This window comes from Neomonachus schauinslandi, chromosome 11, assembly GCF_002201575.2.
Source record: "Neomonachus schauinslandi chromosome 11, ASM220157v2, whole genome shotgun sequence".
Taxonomy (NCBI): Eukaryota; Metazoa; Chordata; class Mammalia; order Carnivora; family Phocidae; genus Neomonachus; species Neomonachus schauinslandi.
The window spans coordinates 74,927,919-74,937,215 of NC_058413.1; the positions used below are offsets into that span (position 1 = coordinate 74,927,919).

At 40.2% G+C, this 9,297-nt stretch overlaps 1 pseudogene; it reads right to left on the bottom strand.

Annotated features, from left to right (window-relative positions):
- Nucleotides 1-2,695: 2,695 nt before the first annotated feature.
- LOC110570968 lies at nucleotides 2,696-3,690 on the bottom strand (annotated as a pseudogene).
- Nucleotides 3,691-9,297: the final 5,607 nt, after the last annotated feature.

Below are 9,297 nucleotides of genomic sequence, written 5' to 3' on the forward strand. Positions count from 1 at the left end.
AGATGAATGAGAGAACAAAATGCTAACAGGGTACCAACGTCCCCAGAAAATATACTCTAAACAAATCAGAAAAGACCTGAAACCGGGGGAAAAGAAAGGGAAAGAAAGAAAAAAGAAAAAGAAAAAAAAGATAAAAACAAACAAAAACAGAACAAAACAAAAAAAGCCAGAATGTGATCAAATATGATCAGGCTGGTGCATAGATCAGTGCTACACACTAGATTTTGGGTGTATTTTGGTCTTTTAGAAGAAAGTGCCTCCCAAAATTTTAAAGAAAGAAAAACTTATATATGTAAAAAATAAGGGTTGATATGATGAAGGGATGGAATATGACTGTAAAGATGAAAATTATAAAAAATTTTACAAAAGGAATTGATAAGAATTTGTTTCAAAAAAGAAAGAAGAGGATTTAAAAAAAAAGAAAAAAAAGGGAGAGAATGTGATCAGGCAGGAGAGTAGAACAAAGTCATACACTAGAGATTTAGGGTATATTTTGATCTGTTAGAAGAAACTGTATCTCAAAATTTTAAAGAGAGAACAACTTATATATATATGCCAAAAATATGGGTAACTACTATGAAGGGATAGAATATGACTCTGAAAATGAAAAATAAAAATGTTTTTTTTAAAAGGTTTTATTTATTTATTTGAGAGAGAGAATGAGATGGAGAGAGGGCATGAGAGTGGGGAGGGTCAGAGGGAGAAGCAGACTCCCTGCTGAGCAGGGAGCCCGACTCGGGACTTGATCCTGGACTCCAGGATCATGACCTGAGGTGAAAGCAGTTGCTTAACCAACTGAGCCACCCACGTGCCCATAAAAATATTTTTTAAAAAAGGGATTGATAAGATGTTGGTTTAAAAAGGGAAAAAGAAAAATTCAAAAAAAAAAAAAAGACAGTTAAGAAAAAAATAACTTTGAAAGACTAAAGAATCATGGTGAAAAAGCCATAGATTCTTTGTGCAGTATTCCCCTAGCACTGGAGTTCTGCCATTCTCATTGATCAGTAATCTTGGTCTTGGCTGGCTGTTCTCGCTGATCTTCTGGGGGAGGGGCCTGTTGCCGTGGTTTCCGAATGTCTTTGCCGGAGGCGGAATTGCCCCACCCTTGCCCGGTCCAGGCTAAGTAATCTGCTCAGGTTTGCTCTCCGGAGCTTTTGTTCCCTTCAAGCTTTCCGTACAGCTTTGGAGGCGGAGAGTGAAAATGGCAGCCTCCCAATCTCTGCCCCAGAGGAGCCAAGAACTTGGGGCCCTGCTCCTCAGTGAGCCCCCAGAGAAAAGTAGTCAGTCACTCCCGTCTCCCCTTTCTCCGGCCTCACTCCGTGCTCACCCGGCCTGTGCCCGAGCATTTCTATCTCTGGCACCCAACCCCGTGTGGAGTCTCTAAACTCAGCAGATCCCTGTGGTGCGCTCCTGCACCACTCCTCCTGGGGGAAGAAGGGGAGTCTCCCTGGATCTGCCTCTTGTTGGGTCCCTGCTGGAGGAGCAGGGGCCAGACTGTGCCGTGGATCATGGTTTATGGCAACCCCGAGCTGAGAGCCCGTGCCTGGGCTCCGCCTCTGCAGCCGTCTTCCCCACTCCAATACCTGGGAGCTCTGCCGCACTCAGGCACCCCCGGTCTTTTTGTGACCCCGAGGGTCCTGAGACCACACTGTCCCGCGAGGTTTCCAGCCCCCGCTTAGCCACCAGAGTGACGTCCCTCAGCGGAGCAGACTTTTAAAAGTTCCGATTTTGTGCTCCGCAGGTCTATCACTTGCCAGAAGCGGCCGATGGAGGCCCCTCCCCTGCCGTCTGTTCTTCCGAATATCACCTCGGATTCATTTCTCCACACGTCCTACCTTCCTGAAAGGGGTCACTTTTCTGTTCAGAGAGTTGTTGCTATTCTTTTCTTCAATCTCCTGTTGAGTTCATAGGTGTTCAGAATGGTTGGATCCCTATCCAGCTGAATTCCTGAGACCAGACGAAATCCAGGTCTCCTACTCCTCCACCATCTTGTTCTGCCTCAAAAGATATTTTTAACAGTGAAGCATAACTGAATTAAGTGTGGGGGACTTCCAAAGGATGATTTGAAAAAACAATGCCTATTTAGATGCAATGTTCATCTTTCCTAATTTCCTAATTTCCAAGCATAAGTTGGAAAACTTTTTGATATTCTTTAGCATTTTTGTTTAGTTTGAAATCAATTTGTAATCTCGATCTTGGTTTTGAAATATTTAAAAAATAAGTCTTAGAATCTCTTTTTGAAAAGCAATTTGAGTTTTATTGATCTGCAGAGCTTCGAGTTTAGAATGCACAGATAGGCACTTAAATGCATTTTGGTAATAAATGTTTCAATATAAGATGACATGTGAGTTGTTAAAGAGAAAATTGAGTTTTAGGATAAATCTGTTGTGAGATTAAGAAGGCAATTGTGATATTTTAGTTTGTATATTTGGTGAGAATGCACTTTTTTGTGTTGTTCTTTTATCTTGTTCACTTTTGTACAAAAATTAAAACATGGAATCTTTATTCATTCAACACACACTCATGGAAAATGACTACTTTTGGTAGATGAGGATGTGAGTATAAATAGGACAGAATCCTCCTTTTAGTTTGTATTCTATTGAAGAAGAGATATATGCAAACAAATAAATGCTGTGTAGGATTTTACTGGTCAGTATAATGATTAAAAGGAAGGGCTCTAGTGTCTTTTTTTTTTGCTTGATGAATAAGTTTATTATTGTCTTTAACTGAAAAATCTTCATAGAAAATTGTGGTTTGGTTTAGTAGCTCTCAGCAGCCCACTCCTGAGCTCTAAGGAAGCTTGCCTTCTTCTGAGCTACCCTATCTTTCTTTTGGGCAAGAGACATTTTGAGAGGGTTCCACCTCTTCTTTTTAACTTCTTTCTTAGGCTTCTTCTCATAACCTGGATTCTCTCATATAGCAGCATGAGCTTTCTTAAACATCTCCTCCATCATGTCTGGAGTTATGTTGTTCTTTATGTATTGAGAGAATTGTTTCTTGTAAGAATCTTCATCTTCTTCCATTAGGTAACGCATATAATCTGCAACATTCTGACCCATGATGTGCTTTCGATGTATTTCTGCATTGAATTCCTTGCTTTCTGAATCATAACCAGGGAATCATTTGGTACTGTGAGGGATAGACAAGCCTCCATCCACTGCTCCCTTGAGGGCCCCAAAAACTTTATTTCCAGTAGTAGTTCTGGCAAGCCCTGCATCCAAATAGCAGGTGAAGGCACCAGGTTGACCATCAGTGCTTTCCACATTGTATTCATCTCCAGTCACTTCCACTTGGCCTTCATAGTTCTTGTCCTTGCCAGACCTATTGAGGAGCCTTCAGGCCAGCAGCAGGCCAGTACAATATGCTGCAGCATAATTTGTCAGGCCAACCTTCACACCATACTTTGGGAGTTCATGAGCATAAGCCACACAAACTATCATATCTCCTTCTATGCAGGCATAAGCAATCTGACAAATGATATCTCTGTTGGTTACACGAACTATCATCCTGTATTACGTGTGTTGTACTTATTTTTATCTTGAATTACCAAGTGTTTCCGGGCATAATAATCAGTTTTACCCTCTAGTCTTCTAATTTCACTATCTCTTGAAGTAAGCCTTATTCTTGACAACCTTAACAAACCCCATCCTGCGGAACAGAGACCGGTGTCCGCGGCTCGCCACAGACCAGCAGGCCTGGGCTCTAGTGTCTTTAAATCCCAGGTTAGAGTATTAGTCTGCTAAGCCATGTAATCCTGGATAATTTATTTAACTTCCTCTAACTTCATTTATCTCTAGACTGGTGTGTTTTACTAGTATCTACTTCATGGGGTGATCGGGAGCGTTAAATGATTCACGAAGTGCTTAGTCCAATACCTGGTATTCTAAAGTGCTCAGATAATGCTAGGGATTATGGTGTCATCACAGTACACAGTTAGGCTTCATGGGAGGGAGTGTCCAAATGTACCTGAAAGGTGGTTTTAAGAAATTGCTCATAGCGGAGCCTGGGTGGCTCAGTCCTTAAGTGTCTGCCTTTGGCTCAGGTCATGATCCCAGGGTCCTGGGATCGAGCCCCGCATTGGGCTCCCTGCTTAGCGGGAAGCCTGCTTCTCCCTCTCCCACCCCCCCCTACTTGTGTTCCTGCTCTCGTTCTCTCTCTCTCTGTCAAATAAATAAATAAAATCTTAAAAAAAGAAAGAAAGAAGAAAATTGCTCACAAAGGGGTGCCTGGGTGGCTCAGTAGGTTAAGCCTCTGCCTTCAGCTCAGGTTATGATCCCAGGGTCCTGGGATCGAGCCCCACATCAGGCTCACTGCTCAGTGGTGAGCCTGCTTCTCCCTCTTGCACTTCTCCTGCTTGTGCTCTCTCTCTGTCAAATAAATAAATAAAATCTTAAAAAAAAAAAGAAAAAAGAAATTGCTAACAAAAAAGGAGGGGGCAATTTTTAATGTCCCAAATCTACTAGTGATCACCATTGCTTTTAGGACCAAATATTCATGAAATAGCTTGATGATGCTATTAAGCATTCTTTTTGGAGATTCTGCAATATTAAACTGTCAAGGAAACAATCTCTGATTTGTTCTCCTGGGAGTGATTACATCGCTTTTCCTCAGGTAACCTTTCTCTAGGTGTACTATATTCTTAAGGGACCCGGTGAGTCCTAACAAATAAGTGGCTACGGACCCAAACTTTACCCTTCCTTGGAAAAAGGCACACAAATGGAGAAAGAGGAGCAAGGATATTTGAGACATCTTACTAATGGCAAGGGTGAAATTTTAGAGTGTGCAGGACATTGGTCTGTTTGAGCTCAGATCCATTTGCTGCCATTTTGATCGGGCTCCTGCAAACTATATTTCTTGGGCTCCTGGCCCACTTTCCAATGGGAAGCAATAGTATAGATGGATAAATAAACAGGCAATTATAGTAGAGAGTAATACCCACTACTCTAGGGACAAGCACATGATGGAAGGAAGGGAAGGTCTTGGTCTCCCTCTCTCTCACTCCCTCTCTGCCTCTTTGACAGTGATCATACTTTCTATGCGGTTTCAGCTACCTCTAGTCAGCCTTTTCCTCTCAATCCTCAGTTCCAGACAGAATCCAGCTTCCACCAGTGGCGAAGCTTTGGAGTTTCAGTAACCGCACCACCTTCCTTTGTCCTTCTAGCCCTAGTGGCCACTAGGATGTCAGCGGCTCCTTGCAGTTGCTGATCTTGGCTGCCTCACCCACCTCAGCACTTGGAAAATCTTTGTTATTAATTTCGGTCATTAAGTTCTCTTTGTGGAGTCATCTGATATGGTAATTTATTTGTTGGTGTTTTGGCTGGGCGCTGACTAACCCAGAGAGCAAATGGTGAATGCTGTATTGTTCTCACCAGTCCTTGGCTGAGAGTTTCTGTGGCTGATCAGAATATCTATAAGGAAAAATTAACCTGGTGGAGTAATTTAAAAAATCACTCAGAACATTCATCAACTTGCAAAGTGTTTAGGAGTCTCTGTCACTATTATACGTATAATTGATGAAATGGTACAGTTTCTGGGTAAGTATTGTTTATAATATTTAGCTACTTTTAAAGCAATTAGGGAAGCAAGATGATGTTGTACACTTTCAATGCTACCTGCAGCATCCTAGCCGGTGGGGTGTTTCTAAGGCTGCCTTCACTTAGGCAAATGACGTTGAACGAGTTATTTCACAACACTGTTTTCTTGTTTGTTTTTGTTTTATGAAATGATGGGGCAAAAAGGAAACTTGTTCCTTTGTATTTCACCTGGTGCCTACCGTAGTGTTTCAGAAATAATAGGGTCTCAAGATTTTTGTTAAATTGAAGTCAAGACCATCCATGTCTTGGACATTTGCTGGCCTCTTGCTTTCTTTTACCTGTTTCTTTCTTTGCAAGGTGGGAGAGAAGTCAGATAGGAGTGAAACTAAACAGATTATGTAGTAGGGAAGGAAAGACTCAATCTATTTCTGGGGTTGTCCCATTTTGATTTCATTCAAATACATGTCATTGCTACTTTTCTTATAACTGCTACAGTAGCCCAGTGAATAATTCATTCTTGGTGGTAGCTTTATCTATTCAATTTATTCCTCCAGGGTCTAGATGCCAAATGCCTGTGTATACTTTTTTTTTTTAAAGATTTTTAAAAATGATTTTATTTATTTATTTAACGGGGAGAGAGAACAAGCAGGGGGAGCAGCAGAGGGAGAGGGAGAAGCAGGCTCCCCACTGAGCAGGGAGCCCAATGAAGGGCTCAATCCCAGGACCCTGGGATCATAATTTGAGTTGGAGGCAGACACTTAACTGAGTCATTCAGGTGCCCTGCCTGTGTATACTTTTGCTTCTCCCATTTCTATATTATGCTCTGCTCACATGTTTACTTTTTAATCCCATATGATTTCATTTTACTTTGATTCTACCTAGGCAGGTCCCTCATCTTCCTCAAATGCCATCTCTTTCATAATACCTTCTCAAATGTTTCATGACAAGAATTAGTTGTGTGTGTGTGTGTGTTTGCTGTTGCATCTCTTTTAAGTACTTATTACACTTTCAGTACTAAGAATTTCAATGTGTCTGATTTCCTATTAGACTGTGAGCATCTTGAGAATAGGGGCCATTTTTATTCATCATTTTTATTTTCAATACCTAGCACTTGGCCTGTTACATGTCAATGAATAAATATTGAATTATTGTTACATTTTATCTTATGTTTGATAATTTATATCTCTACTTCATCTACTAGATTGTGAGCTCTCTGAGGGAGGGGGACCAGGAAAAGTGACTTTTTCATTTTCTTCTGTTCTGGCTTCAGAAAGACTAAAGTCACAGAACTGTACTGATGTTGGTTTCAACTATATAAACAGAATAATCTGGAGATATACAAAATAAAATGAAGGCTGATATTTGCATCAGCTTAAAACCAGACAACACTGTGCTGTTTATTTAGAGGTTATTAATCATTTCAGCACCAGGCAGGTATATATAACATAATTCTGAATCATGGAGCCTCAGGAAAAGCTTGCATAAGATCCATATTCATTGGTTATATATGTGTACAATTTTATGGGGTATTGTATGAGTCAGGATTTTGGAAGAAAACACGTTGCACATTCAAACTGGGCAATTTAAGCACAGTTTAACAAAGGGACTACTTACAAAGTTGTAATCATGGTTAAAGAAACCAACAAGGGAGAGGGTAATGCTTAGACCTAGTAATTGGAGGGAGCTGTTACCAAGGAAGAGAAGTGGTTACCACAATGTGGAGAGAGAGCTACATGGGGAGCATCTCCTAAAAGGAACAATGGGCGTTGGTGGAACCTCAGCTAATGAGGGCTATGTGGCAGGGAGTGAGTTAAGGAGGAAATATCTTGATTTCATTCTCCTTCTGCTCTCTGATCTGCCAGTACTTCCCATTGGGTGAACCCAACTGAAAGCTAGAAGGCATGAAGACCATCTGATGCAACTTCCCAGGTCAAGGAACATGGTGACAAATAGGAGGGTAGATATGAGTGCCAGTATAGGGACTGATTCTAGGGACTAGATCCTAGGAGAGTGTTGTTAGCTATGTTGTTTTTCCCAGAATAAGGACAGGTGTTTAAGTGGGAACATAAGATAGCTTTTTCCTTGGATGACCCAAGTACTAATTATTACAGGGTTTTCATATATCCTAGTCTCCCAATGAGTCACACTTGGGTATGAAGTTAATTCCCAAGACTTCTGAGACGCAACTCATTATATAAATGAACTCATAATCCTCAAAATATCAATTGTCACCAATTAATCATAGTTAGCTCATAGAATGCAACCAGTTTGCTATTTCTTATTTATATTATAAGTTTGGTGAACAATCAGAAAAAGACTAGAATCATCATGAGTTGGAAATAGAGGTAGACCTTGAAGACTTCCTCCATCCTTGTGGTTCAGAAGTGAGTGTGCTGGCTTTTCCATGACAGTTTTCCAATGTCACTAGCTTTGGTTTGTATGAGGGTTTGGAGAATTAGACCCTTTATATCCTACCTTTGCTTTCTCTTTTTAACTCCAACTCTAACTTATTCTGAGGTAATTTATTTTCTATCCCTTTAATCATTTTCCCTGCTCTTCTTTGGACCATTTCCAGTTTCTCCACCATTCTTTCAAATATAGCTTAACTATTACAAAGGGCTATTCTGGGAAAACATTACTTAAAGGAAAATTGTGAAAGCATTTAAAAGTTTAAAAATGGCTACATAAATGTTAAAAAATGAAATGTTCCTGTCTAATAATGCTGATAGTGGAACTGTAGTAAATTAAATTACATCAGGTCAGAGCAAAAACCTTGAATGAGAGTCAAGCATATCAGGACCTGAGGAAAAAACCCTTTGTTAAGAGAAAGTGATTGCATATTAAAAAAAAAAAAAAAAAGAAAGTGATTGCAAAGAGCCAAAAATAAAACTAAGGAGAAAGAACTTTTCCTTGTATCAGTCACTAAAAATTATTTTCTAAGATGAGGATCTAACTCTTTGAGATACTAAAGTGAACACAAATCTCAGAGGTGTCCAGATACTTTGTTATATTAGAAAACAAAGGAAAATTCATAGGATTCTACATGGGAGGAGTTTATGCTACTGTTTTATTGGATGAAGAAAGTTAACAACCTACCAAAGTATTTTATATTATAAGCAGTGTTCAGTTGCTTTATATATTTTATTCCATTTTTAAGTCAACGCAAGAGGTAGAGTATTATTACTCCCTTTCCACTGTTTAAGATAATGACTTAGATTTTATTATTTGTTATTTTTATTCAAGTATAATTAACATACAGTGTTATATTAGTTTCAGATGTACACTATAATGATTCAAAAATTCTGTACATTTCTCAGTACTCACCACAAAAGTGTTACTCTTAATTCCCTTCACCCATTTCACCTGTCCCCCCACCGACCTCCCCTCCAGCAAACACCAGTTTGATCTTTGAATTGAAGAGTCTGTAGTTTGATATGAGGAATTCTTAATCTCAGGAAACAAACTGAGGGTTGCTGGAGTGGTGGGGGTGGAAGGGATGGGGTGGCTGGGTGATAGACATTGGGGAGGGTATGTGCTATGGTGAGCGCTGTGAAGTGTGTAAGACTGTTGAATCACAGACCTGTACCTCTGAAACAAATACTACATTATATGTTAAAAAAAAGAAGATAGTAGGAAGAGAAAAATGAAGGGGGGGAATCGGAGGGGGAGATGAACCATGAGAGACTATGGACTCTGAGAAACAAACTGAGGGTTCTAGAGGGGAGGGGGGTTGGGGAATGGGTTAGCCTGGTGATGGGTATTA